Genomic DNA, 15,587 nt, shown 5'->3' on the forward strand with positions numbered 1-15,587 from the left:
CTGTATGAAACATGAGATGCCCTGTTTCATTAGGTGGGACTCATGCGTATCTAGTTTTCCATGGAAGAGGAAGGGCAATATAATATGCAGTATTTGAAGAAAATCTAAATAGAGATGCTGTTTGTGTTATAATATTAATGTCAGTTATAATGAAAGGTGTTCAGAACATCATTCTTCTCCATGTATTAAAACTAAGAATTTCCTGCATATTATAAATAAAATATTTTACCAAAAAAATAATAAATAAAAATATAAAATAAAATATTTTACCAGCTGATATTTGAGGAAAAACAGATGGCAGTCCAGTAAAATACTGATGTGTCCTCATAATAGGTGTAGTTAGAAGTAGAGGATGTCACTTGATGTGCTTGAAATGAAGAAGTCCTTAAAGATATCAAAAGAGATTTTACTCTTTCCTAAAATTAGGAAAGGATTAGACATATACAATTTTTAAGAATTATGTCATGCCTGAAAACTATGGAAATCACTACTCCCACATCATGATATCAGCACACAAATGCTTTTTAACGCTTGTATTCTGTATTACCAAAAAGGATTACAAAGTGCATTTGAAATGCATAACTTAGTCTATGTGTGATTTTAATATATTTTAATTAATAAAACATAATGATTTTTAATGTATTACCACGAATGAGTAATGAATGAAGTGTTATCCCACCACCGATGTAAACCTATCTCATTTTATAGAAGGTTGTTTGTAATCCATTTTATCTATCACCTATTTGGTAATGGAGTGGAATAATATACCTAGGAATCCATTTTCTCAGTGGCCTTAAATTTTAAGTAATGTGTGATTATTTTTCCCCTAATTTATCTATCATCATTTTCTCTTCCTAGGAAGTGGTGGGACGTTGTAATGGACATATTACAAATTATATGGGGGTCATATTGACTGATTAGTTCAAGTACTCCATATTAATGCTACTTGGGATATAGTTTGTGTAGGCAGTACTTTTGCAGGGGCCTTGAACTGACAGCAGCCCTTCTCACTAGTGCATTCCCTACACAACATGCAGCAGTCACCAGTTAATGTAATTTCTGTTCACATCCTCAGTCCACCTTTGTGAGCAACCATATCCCCTTTCTACCATGACTTTCCCTTGTATGTCCTTTAGAGAAGACTCCCACAGTGCTTACCTAAATCTGTTTGTATGTATGTATGTATGTATGTATGTATTTATTTATAGATTTTATTTATTTATTCATGAGAGGCAGAGACATAGGCAGAGGGAGAAGCAGGCTCCATGCAGGGAGCCTCATGTGGGACTTGATCCCGGGACTCCAGAATCACGTTCTGGGCCAAAGGCAGTCGCTAAACTGCTGAGCCACCCAGGGATCCCCTCCTAAGTCTGTTTTAGTTTGAATGGCTCAATCTGGACTTAGCCCTGGAGCTCTAGAGCACTGCACCATGGTATGTGCTAATAAAGCTCTGTGCTCCACATTAAGTGGGAGTATTAAGTGTCTACAAAGTAAACATACACTTATATCAATGTTTGGTGAGTAATAGGTACCCTATAAGTAGCAGAAACATATTCCACTCAGAGTGATACTGTAGCCTCAAGGAAGAGAAAATACAGAGGATGAAGAATTGGCATGAATTCTTCATGTGGAGAGAGAATACCTGTCCCAGGTTATATAACTGACTCCCTGAATTTAGAAAAATAGCTTCTACTTATTTTCCTACTTATTTCTAGATCTCTAGTTCTATTTATCTTAATTTTTGTTTCTAGCCTCATAGGTATCACAGACATTCTTCTTTGCCTCTGTTGTGGTTAGAGTTTCCACAGTAAATACTTCATTGAAATCAGAAAAATGGAAGGCCTTTGGGTATAAATTCAGACATTTAGTACTAGGCTGTAAAATACACTGAAGGAACCATCCTTAGAGAGAAAGAGAAGACCTATTAATAGAAAATGTGAAGAACTCTTTCCTGTGTAGTAAGGGAATCAGGGGTGGCTCTCTTTAGCCACTCCAAAGGCAGAGACAGTTTTTGATGGTGACATCTGATGAAGAAATGTAATAGACGACAGGATTTGGCAAATGTGGTGGGCTTCTGAGGACTAGGGAAGTCTTACTTTATCTTCATGATTTAATTGAATTCCTGTGTTACTGAGGACCAGATGCTCTTGGATGATAGTGATGACTGTATTTGCCCAGGCCTAGATCAGTGCCATGGATGGATGGAGGAGTATTGGATGATGTAATCATTTAGATGTAGCTTTCAAATGTTACGTGGTAGAGTAGAAATTGGAGGTGAAGAAGCCTTCTGGACAGTGGAATAGGCAGGATCAGCAAGGTGTGTGCTGTGGTTCCACAAAACACTAGTATCCCAGGAATATAACCCCTACATAGGTTAGATCCACTATAGATGGGTTACCTTTCATGGAAGCTGATGCAATTCTGTGTGGGACCTTCTTCCCTTTAGTCAGAGCCATGATGAGTATAGTCTTATGCTCTGGCTCTGACTTTGCCATGATTTATTGGGGGAACAGTTCAATAGTCAGTGGTAGTTAGCATTTCTGCTTCAAACAGTCAGGCTGAAGTGTTCATTGACTGATAAGTGAATAAAGAAGACATATTTGTGCGTGTGTGTATAATGGAATATTACTGTGCGATAAAAAGGAATTTAATCTTGCCATTTGTAATGACATGGAGTTAGAGAGTATTATGCAAAATGAAAAAAGTCAGAGAAAGACATACTGTATTTTTTCACTCGTGGAATATAAGAAACAAGCAAAGAGAAAAACAAAAGACAGGCAAATCATGAAAGAGATTCTTAACTGTAAATAGAAAAACTGATGGTTACCTGTTGAGTGGAGGTTGGTGGGGAGGTGGGTTAAATAAGTGATGGGAATTAAAGAGTGCATTTGCTGTTTTGAGCACTGGATATTGCATGGAATTGTTGAATCACTATTATACACCTGGAACAAATATTATATAGTATATTAACTGGAATGAAAAAATCCTTTTAAATGTTTTGTTTTTTACAGATTTAAGAAAACTTTTAAGTTAGTGGTCTTGCACCAGTGGCACAAAATAAACCTTTGTAAACAAACAATTGAAACATTTATCTTTTTTTCCTACCTGATTACTGCAGAATTCAAAAAGTCTGAGTAACTATAATATTTTAACCAATATATGTATTTACATAATTTTAGTAAGAATCTGGTCTCATTGTGGGGAGACACAATTAGAAACATTGGTTATGTAATAACCAAGGCTTTGACTAAATGCCATAGTTGAGAAAGAGCTGCATAGACTCAGATATGATAACAACTAGAAGGAACTAAGATTGACTTTATAAAACCAACGAAGTCCCCTTCGAAATATTAGCCTGATAGCTTGTTTACAGAGTTCCCAACAGCCTTACCAGGAGAGCAAAGAAGATAATTTCATAAGAGGTGCAAGAACCTAGCGATAGTTGGGGTCTTCATGAAGAAAGGAGTTCACCCAGATCTGTAGTTACTGTAGACAAAGGCTGGTAGCAAGTACATGGCATGATTTCTGCCCTGGAGAGGCTATGAAAGGTTCAATCTAGGGATTCCTTAAGAAAAGTTGCAGGAAAAGATGTTTTTTAAAGATTTAAACCCTATTCTTCCTGCATTTATGTAAACAGGACAAGTTTTTTTTTTTTTTTTTTTTTTACTTTTTACACTTGTTTAGCAGTCAAATTAGTGTTTCTCTATCTTTGGTAACAATGCAGATGATTATAGAGAAAAATATGTTTTTTTAAAGATTTTATTTATTTATTTATTTATTTATTTATTTATTTATTATAATTATAGAGAGAGAGAGAGAGACAGAGAGACAGAGAGAGACAGAGACACAGGCAGAGGGAGAAGCAGGCTCCATGCACCGGGAGCCCGATGTGGGATTTGATCCCGGGTCTCCAGGATCGCGCCCTGGGCCAAAGGCAGGTGCTAAACCGCTGCGCCACCCAGGGATCCCAGATTTTATTTATTTATTCATGATAGACACAGAGAGAGAGAGAGAGAGAGAGAGAGAAGCAGAGACACAGGCAGAGGGAGAAGCTGGCTCCATGCAGGGACCCCGATGTGGGACTTGATCCCTGGTCTCCAGGATCGTGCCCTGGGCCAAAGGCAGGCACTAAACCGCTGCACCACCCAGGATCCCCGAGAAAAATATGTTTAGTAACACATGTTTGTAGATTTTATTTTATTTATTTTGTTTTTTGTTTTGTTTTGTTTTTGTTTTTTTGGGGGGGTTTTTGGGATTTTTGTTTGTAGATTTTAGATTTTATTTTATCTTATTTTAAAGATTTTATTTATTTATTCATGAGAGACACAGAGAGAGAGGCAGAGACATAGGCAGAGGGAGAAGCAGGCTCCTTGCAAGGAGCCGGATGTGGGACTTGATCCCTGAACCTAGGATCACATCCTGAGCCCAAGGCAGATGCTCAAATGCTTAACCATCTAGGCATCCCAGATTTTTTATTTTAATATTCATCATCAACTGGACTACATCCTGGCTTCCGGAGTCCTCCAATACCAGTCTTCAAGTCCCCAAACTAACATTTTGATTTTTTAAAAAGATTTATTTATGTATTTTAGAGAGAGAGAGAGAGAATGGGTCAAGAGACTAAGGGAAAGGGAGAGAGATAATCCCAATTTTAGATTTTAATATTGGACTAGACTAGACTACATCCTGACTTCTAGAGTCTTCCCCTCGAATTCTCCAATACTAAGCTTCAAGTCCCCAAACTAACATTTGTTTAAAAATTTTATTTATTTTAGAGAGTGAGAAAGAATGGGGCATGGGACAGAGGGAGAGGGAGAGCAACAATCCCAAGCAGACTCTGTGCTGAGCAGGGAGACCAATGCAGGGCTCAATCTCATGACTCTAAGATCATGACCAGAGCTGAAACCAAGAGTTGGATGCTTAACTGACTGTGCCACCCGGGCAACCCTAACGTTTTGATTTTTCTCTCATCATTCTGACTTGGAATCATTTGAGAATTAAAATTGCCTTTAGCTTAATATAAATAAGCTTAATATAATATCATATAACAATATAAATGTCTTAATATAAAGAAATAATCAAGATAGGTCATATATAGACACTCTTAGTTTTGTGGCTCTATGGTTCACTAAAAGCATTATCAGATGTATTTGAAAACTAAACCAGCAGGGATCCTTGGGTGGCTCAGCGGTTTAGTGCCTGCCTTTGGCCCAGGGTGCAATCCTGGAGTCCAAGGATCGAGTCCCACGTAGGGCTCCCGGCATGGAGCCTGCTTCTCCCTCCCCCAGTGTCTCTGCCCCCCCCCCTCTCTCTATGTCTATCATGAACAAATAAATCTTAAAAAAACAAAAAAAAAAAACCAAAAACTAAACCAGGAACATCTGTCAGGTTCCCCTTATCTTAATTCTATCTGAATTCTATCTGAAGATGCTTGAAATGTAACATCTAGAAGTCTGTTCAAGTGGCTACTTGGAAGTCAGAACTTGGCTTAATATTTGGTCTAATCATTAACCACAGTTAATTTGTTTCCATATCAATGCCTCATTTAATGACCTTATTTGAATCCCTGGGCTAACTTTGAAACAGACCTAGATCGTTGCCTCCTGAAATGAATTTCATTTTTGCTGACCTATTAGGCTGGAGATGAGTGCTTGATCAGTGACATGAAGTACTCTACCAGGTCAACTTTTTAACATGCAGAAGTCCCAAGGAAATTTCAGAAGGGGGAACTGAAGGGGTTCAGAGCAGCCTCCGGTCTCTGCCCCTCAACCCCATGTACCAATTTGGCCTTTGGATAATTTGAGTTGGTGGTACCTAAGAACTTTCAGAGGCAGGAAGACATTCCCTTACCCCCTTAACCACACAGAAGAATTTAAAATGGGGGGTCCGGGCAGCCAGGTGGCTCAGCGGTTTAGCGCCGCCTTCAGTCCAGGGCCTGATCCTGGAGACCCGGGATCGAGTCCCACATCGGGATCCCTGCATGGAGCCTGCTTCTCCCTCTGCCTGTGTCTCTGCCTCTCTCTCTCTCTCTCTCTCATGAATAAATGAATAAAATCTTTAAAAATAAATAAATAAAATGGGGGGGGGGTCCTACCCAGAATAAGAGTTATTAACACTAAGATAGCTTACCTCAGTGACCCATCTGTAAGCACAAATATCTAACTGTCAAATATCTACTCTTTATGACCCTGTGAAGTTATTTTTCCTTTCCTGTGAAGCTCCAGGCCCCACCTCTATTTTCCTTAGTTCAGGATGACATTTGTACCTCATTTTGCCTGACAGTCTTTTGAATTTCCACATCCATATGGTTTCCCTATATTTACATATATTTAATTTTATTCTCGGGCAGCCCCGGTGGCGCAGCGGTTTAGCGCCGCCTGCAGCCCGGGGTGTGATCCTGGAGACCCTGCGTGGAGCCTGCTTCTCCCTCTGCCTGTGTCTCTGCCTCTCTCTGTGTCTCTATGAATAAATAAATAAATCTCTTAACTCTTAAATAAAAGCCCACCAAACCCAGGTTTGGGGGTTTTGTTGTAAATAATAATAATAATAATTAATAATAATTTTATTCTCTCCAAGTAATCTGTGTTGTGTTAATCTGATTCTTAGTCCATCTAGAAGGACCTTTGAGGGGACAAGAACTCTTGTTCTCTGACAGAGGATTTAATTTTAGTGCCTCATTTCTGGCATCCTAGTCAAAATATAAAAAGATGGTGCAGCAGTAGGAAGTACTTCTACAGCACTCGACATGTTTTAGCTCACTTTTTGTGACTATTTCAGAAGGTCCATTATTTATTTCCTGTGTTGATACTATCATCTCAGTATTTCCTTTAAAAAGTTCTAAGTAGGGCAGCCCCGGTGGCTCAGTGGTTTAGCGCCACCTTCAGCCCGGGGTGTGATCCTGGAGACCCACGTCGGGATCCCTGCATGGAGCCTGCTTCTCCCTCTGCCTGTGTCTCTGCCTCTCTCTCTCTGTCTGCCTCTCATGAATAAATAAATAAAATCTTAAAAAAAAATTAAAAAGTTCTAAGTAGTAGAATAGGTATCACACTTGATTTGTTTAATAGGCGGCTCTTAGGGGAATCCCTGGGTGGCTCAGCGGTTTAGCGCCTGCCTTTGGCCCAGGGCGTGGTCCTGGAGTCACAGGATCGAGTCCCGTGTCGGGCTCCCTGCGTGGAGTCTGCTTCTCTGCCTCCCTCTGCCTGTGTATCTCCCTCTCTCTCCCTCTCTCTGTGTATCTCATGAATAAATAAATAAATGAATCTTAAAAAAAATAATAGTTGGCTCTTTGGAGGAGAATGCAAAGTATACAAATTAAATGTTTCAAGGGGGTCCTCATTTAGGCCACTGCAGCATTAAGATCATTAATGTAACTTTCTATTTATTTAGATGCTTGCAAATATGTAATCCATGTGTGTAAACATGAGTCCTGCCAGATTGTCAGAAGTTGGTTCTCCATCCCTTTTTTTCCCATTGTGATGGTTTATTTTCCAACCTAGTGGGTTGGGATGCCCAGCATTACCTATAGGGTTTTAACTGTGTACGAATGTTCTTATTAGAGGGATCTTGCTATTTCAGGTGTCACCATGAAGATGGTTGATTGTATTTTGTCTTGGTTTTCTTTCTTTCTTTCTTTCTTTCTTTCTTTCTTCTTTCTTTCTTTCTTTCTTTCTTCTTTCTTTTTCTTTCTTTCTTTCTTCTTTCTTTCTTTCTTTCTTTCTTTCTTTCTTTCTTTCTTTCTTTCTTTCTTTCTCCTTCCTTCCTTCCTTCCTTCCTTCCTTCCTTTCTTTTTAAGATTTATTTATTTATTCATGACAGAGAGAGAGAGAGAGAGAGAGGTAGAGACACAGGCAGAGGGAGAAGCAGGCTCCATGTGGGACTTGATCTCGAAACTCCAGGATCATACCCTGAGTGGAAAGCAGATGCTCAACCACTGAGCCACCCAGGCATCCCCATTGTCTTGGTTTTCTCTGAAGTTAACTTGCCTAAATTCAAAGTGCTCAGCTTGCTAAGTGCCTGATTTTTCTGTTTCCACTGATGGAGCAACTGAATTATTTGTATTATGCATGAGAATCCCTGTGAAATAGTTGCTGGGTGCTGAAGTTGACTCTGCCACTCTCTACTGAGAGGAAGTAATGTCCTTTGTCTTTGGATTCTTTCAGAATCTCATCTACAGAATGCATCAGGCATTTATATTGGCCACAGTGTGAAGAGTTTTAGAATTCTGCAATCTGTACTTCTCCTGATACTAAAATGAATTGTTGCCATGCCCTATTACCAAAAAGAAAAAAAAAAATCACCTTCCTGGGGTCCCTGGGTGGCTCAGTTGGTTAGGCATCTACCTTTGTCTCAGGTCATGATCCCAGGGTCCTGGGATTGAGCCCTATGTTGGGCTCCTTGGTGGTGAGAGCCTGTTTCACCTCTCCCTCTCCTCTTGCTTGTATTCTCTCTCTCTCTCTCACAAATAAATAGTAAATAAAATCCTTAAAGAAAGAGGGAGGGAGGGAGGGAGAGAGGAAGGAATGAATGAAGGAAGGAAGGAAGGAAGGAAGGAAGGAAGGAAGGAAGGAAGGAAAAAAAAAGAAAATCACCTTCCTTTTAGTAGAGTAATAATAACTGGACACCAAGCAAGTTTGTAACATGCAGCCTAATAGGCTGCAAGTGAGGAGCTAGATCAGAAACACCTTTTCCCATTGCTAGCCAAAAAACAGCTTAAACAACACAACCACAGAACCAGAACCACAAAGCCTCTCAGATTCTAGTCCTTACCAAAATGAGTTAATGATGATACTCCATCTGAGTAATTAGAAATTTCTCTGGTGTCACATGCCAAGTTATTTACCAAGAGAGGTCTTCCCAGCCAGATGCTTATTTTTTCTCACTGCAAAATGAAAGTGCCATACTCCGGAGTCATTTCACATTTTCTTTCATAGTCTTAAAGCTAACTTTTTTTTTATATACACAGTCATTTGAAACTAAAAAAAAAAAATTTTTTTTTTGGTTCATGATGGTTTAATTCTGAATTTCATTTCGTACATTTAAAATATAGAACAGTTGTTTTGACATGAATTTTTGCTTACATATATATAGATCAAGACCAAATGGGCCAAGTCTTGAGCAAGTGACATTTGTGATGTATCTATATCAGAAGAAATGTAAAATGGTGACTAATATTAGAGTCTTAAAAAACTCCTTGCTTTATAAATGCATACTTCTGGTGCCTAAATAATGGGATATATTAAAGTAACAGTTTGTATATAGTATGTCTATATTTCACAATAACTTCTCTTGCATCCATTTTTTTTCTTGCATCCATTTTTAATAACATTATTGTATGAGTTTGGCAGACTCTTCCAGCCAATACAGTCCAGATAGTATAAATTTATAAAAGAAAGTTTAAAACTCATCATTCTTCTATACTCCAGACCAAAGCACATCAATGGTATTGTAGGGCTCAGAGGCAAAATATATTTCTTATGAATATTTGAGAAAATGTGAAGTCCCTTTGAGAAAATCTAATGACGTAAGTAATCCTAGCATGATGGCACTAATGGAGAAAGGACCTCATTCACTTTCATGTTGTGATTTACTGGTCCCTCTGACTTCCAAATTGGATCACTATAGTGATTTATGTTGCTGTTACCTCTGAAGGTAAGCCCTGGGATCTACATTTGTTTTGTGTTCTTAATCAGCAAGAATAATTAAATTTGATAGTGTAAGATTAGAAGTGTCAAGGGCTTTTTTCTTCAGTGACTCAGCAAAATGATGTCCCCACTCTAATTTATTATGACCCATTTTCACATTTAGGTGCTTTATACATGTGATATTTATTTCAGTACAAATTAAATTCTTCCTCTGTCTTGTTATATATTAATATTTCATTGATATGAAAATCAAATTGTTATAAAACCTCTCTATGGGCAGCCCTGGTGGCGATGGCACAGTGGTTTAGCGCCGCCTGCAGCCTGGGGTGTGATCCTTGAGACCCAGGATTAAGTCCCAAGTTGGGCTCCCTGCATGGAGCCTGCTCCTCCCTCTGCCTCTCTCTCTCTGTGTCTCTCAAGAATAAATAAATAAAATCTTAAAAAAAAAAAAAAAAAACCTCTCTAGATTTAAGTATATTTGAAATGTTATTTTACAAAAAACATCACAGCTAGAATTCACCCTTCCATTGAACTTCATTGCCTTATTGTTAGAATGAGGTAAATTTGAACAATTCTATTTTCATAAACTCCTCAGAAATAATAGAAGTGGTGGAATTTTGTGGCATAAGATGAAACTGGAAAAAAACAGAAAATAAAATTACAGACCCATGAGGCCATGTTAGCAGATGTTAATTGATACCTTCTGGTGACACTTTACCTTGTATCCTTGAGATGTATTACATCTCAAAAACTTTAAACATACCTTTCTTCTTAATGTTAGAGATCTTATTAGTTGTATCTGGTAGTTATATTTGTAGAATAGTGCTGATTAACTACTTGTAAGCTAGTGGGGTCATATTTCTATGTTTTGAGCCTAGGCTACATGTTCCTTGGCTAGTACGGCTGTGCCTGGTGGCAATATGACTGGTTGTGTGCTTTTACACCTGAACTGATGAGATCAATGCTGGCTTTATTAGAGTATTTTTGTGTTGATCCTGCCGAGGAACAAGAATTTCTGGCCCCTTCAATGTCCTTCTACCTGGACTAAGAATCCAATTGAAATGAGACAGATGAGCAGGAAAGATCAAATTAAATTTCATAAGTAAAAGGAGCCTTCATAGACATGGAAATCCCAAAGACAGTCCTACAAAATGAGGTGTATATGTCATCCTTTATATGGGAGAGGAGGTCCTGGGACTTCAAAGTGGACAAATGCGCTTCATAAGGCAATAAGATAAAGAGCAGATGTTTGGTAGTTAGATGTTTGCCCTGCTATACAGATGGCTCACTCAGATAAAATTGGTCTCAAAGGATTAAGTGTATTTACATTATTGAAAAACCAATTTCTGGGGCAGCCTGGGTGGCTCAGCGGTTTAGCGTGGCCTTTGGCCCAGGGTGTGATACTGGAGACCCAGGATGGAGTCCCACGTCGGGCTCCCTGCATGGGGCCTGCTTCTCCCTCTGCCTGTGTGTCTGCCTCTCTCTTTCTCTCTGTGTCTGTCGTGAATAAATAAATAAAATCTTAAAAAAAAAAAAAAAGAAAAACCAATTTTCTCACCTTCCAAAACTGAACCGTAATCCCTATTAAGCAGCCACTTCATGTGTGTGTGTCTGTTTTAAGACCTTGGTGCTCATTCACGTTGTCTCTTTCCTTACTTCCTTTTTCAGGAGAGTCACATTAGGTTGGACACTTAAGTAAAATCATAGTGTATCTGTTCCTGTGACTCATTATTTCACTTATCATCACGTTTTAGCCATGTTGTATAAAGTGACAAGATATGTCTCTTCTTTCTTTTTAAGATTTTATTTATTTATTTATTTATTTATTTATTTATTTATTTATTTATTTATTTAATAGTGAGAGAGAGCATGAGCAGGGAAGAGCAAGCAGGCTCCCCATTGAGTAGGGAGCCCAGTGCGGGGCTGCTGGATCCTGGACTGCTACATGTCCTTTTTTCAAAGCCAAATATTGATTTTATAGTGTGTATGTGTATACTACATTTCCTTTATGCATTCACGAACATTTGTGTTGATTGGCTTTTCTGAATAATGCTGCTGTGAATCTCCTTGTGCAAATATCTGTTGCAGATCCTACTTTAAATTCTTTTGATGATATACTGTCAAATTTCTCTAATGAATAGTGATTTTGAGCATCTTTCATAGGCCTTATCCATTTGTAAATCTTCCTTGGATTATGCCCACTGAAAACTGTCCAGTTCTTAATCATGCTAGGTGCTGTTTGGTTGTTTTTGCAAAAGTTCTTTTCATATTCTAGATTTAAATCCTTATGCTCTAGAGGCTCTGTGACAAATTTTCCATTTCTTAGGTTGCCTTTTCACTCCACTGTTTCCTTAAAATTACTTTATCTGATTTCCATGTTTGAATATATTGTTTCATTTCATTAATCTCAAGATATTTACTGTTTTTTTTTATTTCATTTTAACCCATTGATTGCTCAACAATGTGTTTTTTAATTTCCAAATATTTGTAGCATTCCCATTTCCTATCTGCTATTCGTTCTTAGTTTCATTCCGTGGTGGTAAGGAAAGATACTGGTGTATTTTTCTTTTTTTTGATACTGGTGTATTAATCTTCTTAGATTTGTTAAGACTTGTAGACAAACAGGTTGTCTATACTAGAGAATGTTCCATGCGTGATTGAGAAGATTGTATATTTTACTCTTGCTTGGTGGAGTTTTCTGTATATGTCTGTTATATAAAATTGGTCTCATTCAGGTTCTCTTCTTACCAGGCTCAAATGCGGTCTTTCCATCCAGTTAAATTGACATATTAACTTCTGCTGCTATCATGACGCTGTGCATTTCTTGCTTCAGTTATGTCTTGTATGCTTCATGTATATGGGATCTCTGATGTTAGATGTGCACATAATCATAATTGTTACTGTACCCAGGTAATCGCATTTCTTTACATAATGTTTCTTTGTACTGACGATCTATGAACTCAATGTTCATTTATCTGATGTTAATATGGCTGCTTGTGTCCTTTTTTGGTTTCTATTTGCATAAAATATACTTTTATATACTTTTACTCGCATCTTAAAAGTGTTCCTAGATTTAATGCTACTTTCTGGAAATGAGAGGTTGTCAGATATTGTGTTTTATTCACTCAGCCACTTCATGGTTTTGCTTTTTGTGTTTTTTTTAATTTATTTATCCCAGGGTTAGGGAAGAGGGGCAGCGGGGGCTGGCGGGGGTGGATCCAAAGCACACTCCACACTGAATGTGGGCTGATGTGGTGCTCGATCCCACAACCCTGAGATCATGAGCTGAAACCAAGAGTTGGATGCTTAACTGCCTATGCCATCCAGGTGCCCTTATTTTATGCCTTTTAATGGAAGGTGTTCAATGTACTTACCAGGAATGTAATTATTGAAACGAAAACACTGCTGTGTTTTCAGTTTTCTGTACTAAGAAGGATATTTTATTCTTCTTTCTGTCTCTTATTATGTTCTATTATGTTTCTTTGATATTTGTAATGACATGCTTTGATACCATTTTCATTTCCTTTTTATGTCTTTTGTTTTGTGCCTTTTTTTCCCCTGGTCACCTTGGGAATTACTTTAAACCTTTTAAAGCTGTAACAAACCATTTTAACTTGATATTGTCTATAGCATACAAAACTCTACTGCTTTTCCTGTCTTCCCTGTACTCACTTTATGCAAATATCCAATAGTGCAAATCCAGTCTTTTATGTTGTGTACTCTAATTTACACGTATCATTTTTATCCTCTTCTTATTTTATTTTATTTTACTTTATTTTATTTTGAGAGAAAGAGAGCCTGGGTAGGAGAAGGAGCAGAGAAGCACAGAGCCCAACTCAGGGCTCAATCTCATAGCCCTGAGGTTATAACCTGAGCCAAAATCAGAAGCTGAATACTTAGTCAACTGAGCCATTCAGGCACCCCATTATTTATGCTTCTTTTTTTTAAGATTTTATTTATTTATTCATGAGAGACGGAGAGAGACAGAGACATAGGCAGAGCGAGAAGCTGGCTCCCTGTGGGGAGCCTGATGTGGGACTTGATCCCAGGACCTTGGGATCATGACCTGAGCTGAAGACATATGCTCAACCACTTAGCCACTCAGGCAGCCCCCATTATTTATGCTCTTTTTTTTTTTTAAAGAGTTTATTTATTTATTCATGAGAGACACAGAAGGGGGAGGTAGGCAGAGGGAGAAGCAGGCTCAATGCAGGGAGCCTGACTTGGGACTAGATCCTAGGTCTCCAGAACCAGGCTCTGGGCCGAAGACGGTGCTAAACCGCTGAGCCACCCGGGCTGCCCTATTTATGCTCTTATAGTAAAAGTCATCAAATGCCAATTCATAGTAAGAATTCTTTTTTTTTTTAATTTTTATTTATTTATGATAGTCAGAGAGAGAGAGAGAGAGAGAGAGAGAGGCAGAGACATAGGCAGAGGGAGAAGCAGGCTCCATGCACTGGGAGCCCAACGTGGGATTCGATCCCGGGTCTCCAGGATCGCGCCCTGAGCCAAAGGCAGGCGCCAAACCGCTGCGCCACCCAGGGATCCCCTCATAGTAAGAATTCTATATTCAAATCCATTTTGAACTATAATGTCTATTATTGTTTGTATGTGTTTCTTATCTTATTTGATGAGATATTTGAATAAATTCCAATTCACTCAAGTTGGATTATTTTGATGAAAGAATATAAGAAGGATATTTATGGGTGATGCCAAGAAGCTGGGGGAGGGCATTGAGGGAAATGACATCTGGAAGACAGGAAGCCATAATAGACTATATTAGAGTCAGCTTTATTTATGAATGAGAAAAATGTGTATTGTGTGTATGCCTGTGTCATAGCACTAACATCACCACAAATATAGAAGATTTATAAGAGTGACTATCTGTATAACTCAGGGTTGACCTGAGTTAGTGACTTAGTTACTGCAGAGGCTATCATATCTTGCCTCAGAATCACCTGATGCACTTAGAAAAACCTCAGATTTCTAGGCCCCTGCCCATGTTATCATTTCAATAGTTCTAGGCTGGGAAGTAGCCCCCCAGTTTGCAGTTCTCACAAGTACTCAAGTGCTCTGTTTGGGGAACCTGCTTTGAGAATTACATTCTGGGGATCTACTTATAGTTGTCACCTTCGATGAAGATATTAGCCCATAAAGGATGCAGTCAGATACATGGATGACCATGAACTGTTTTATTTTTTTTAAAGATTTTATTTATTCAGGGGCACGTGGGTGGATCAGTGGTAAAATTCTGCAATCTGTGCGTCTTCTGACACTAAAGTGAATTGTGGCCATGCAGTATTAACACCCCCCCACCCCATTACCTTCCTGGGGCACCTAGGTGGCTTAATGGTTGAGCAGATCAACCATTCGGCTCAGGTCGTGATCCCGGGGTCCTGGGATCAAGTCCCACATCAGGCTCCCCACAGGGAGCCTGCTTTTCCCTCTGCCTATGTCTCTGCCTCTCTTTCTGTGTCTGTCATAAATAAATAAAATCTTTAAAATATATATTTTTTATTTATTCATTTGCGAGAGAGAAAGAGAGAATGAGTGTGGAGGAGTAACACAGGGAGGAAGAGAAGCAGATTCCCTACTGAACAGGGAGCCCAATATGGAGCTCAATCCCAGGACCTGAAAGCATGACCTAAAGGCAGATGTTCAACTGAGTGAGCCACCCACATGCCCCCATGAATTGTTTTAACTGGACTCTGCTATTGGTTCTGCAGACGTGTAAGTGAGCTCATGTATAAGCTGGGCTTCTGTCTTTTAAATCTGGAAACTGGTGGTCTTCAGTGATCAGTTAAATACCCATTCACACTGTAGGTATTGTATCCAGGTCTGTACTTAAAGTCTCAGGCCATGGTGGCTGTTTTGTGTGAAGACTTCTGGATGAAGCATTAATTGTCTAATGAGAGAAAAGTCCAAGAACTGGTCTTCTACTGGAAG

The 15,587-nt window shown here is 38.8% G+C and overlaps 1 protein-coding gene across 3 annotated transcripts in view; it reads left to right on the forward strand.

Moving 5' to 3' along the window:
- LOC129500191 (KRAB domain-containing protein 5-like) overlaps positions 1 to 15,587 on the forward strand; it is a 75,906-nt gene that overhangs the window by 20,778 nt on the left and 39,541 nt on the right. The gene's annotated exons all lie outside the window — the stretch shown is intronic.

This window comes from Nyctereutes procyonoides, unplaced genomic scaffold (genome assembly GCF_905146905.1).
Source record: "Nyctereutes procyonoides isolate TBG_1078 unplaced genomic scaffold, NYPRO_anot_genome, whole genome shotgun sequence".
Lineage (NCBI taxonomy): Eukaryota > Metazoa > Chordata > Mammalia > Carnivora > Canidae > Nyctereutes > Nyctereutes procyonoides.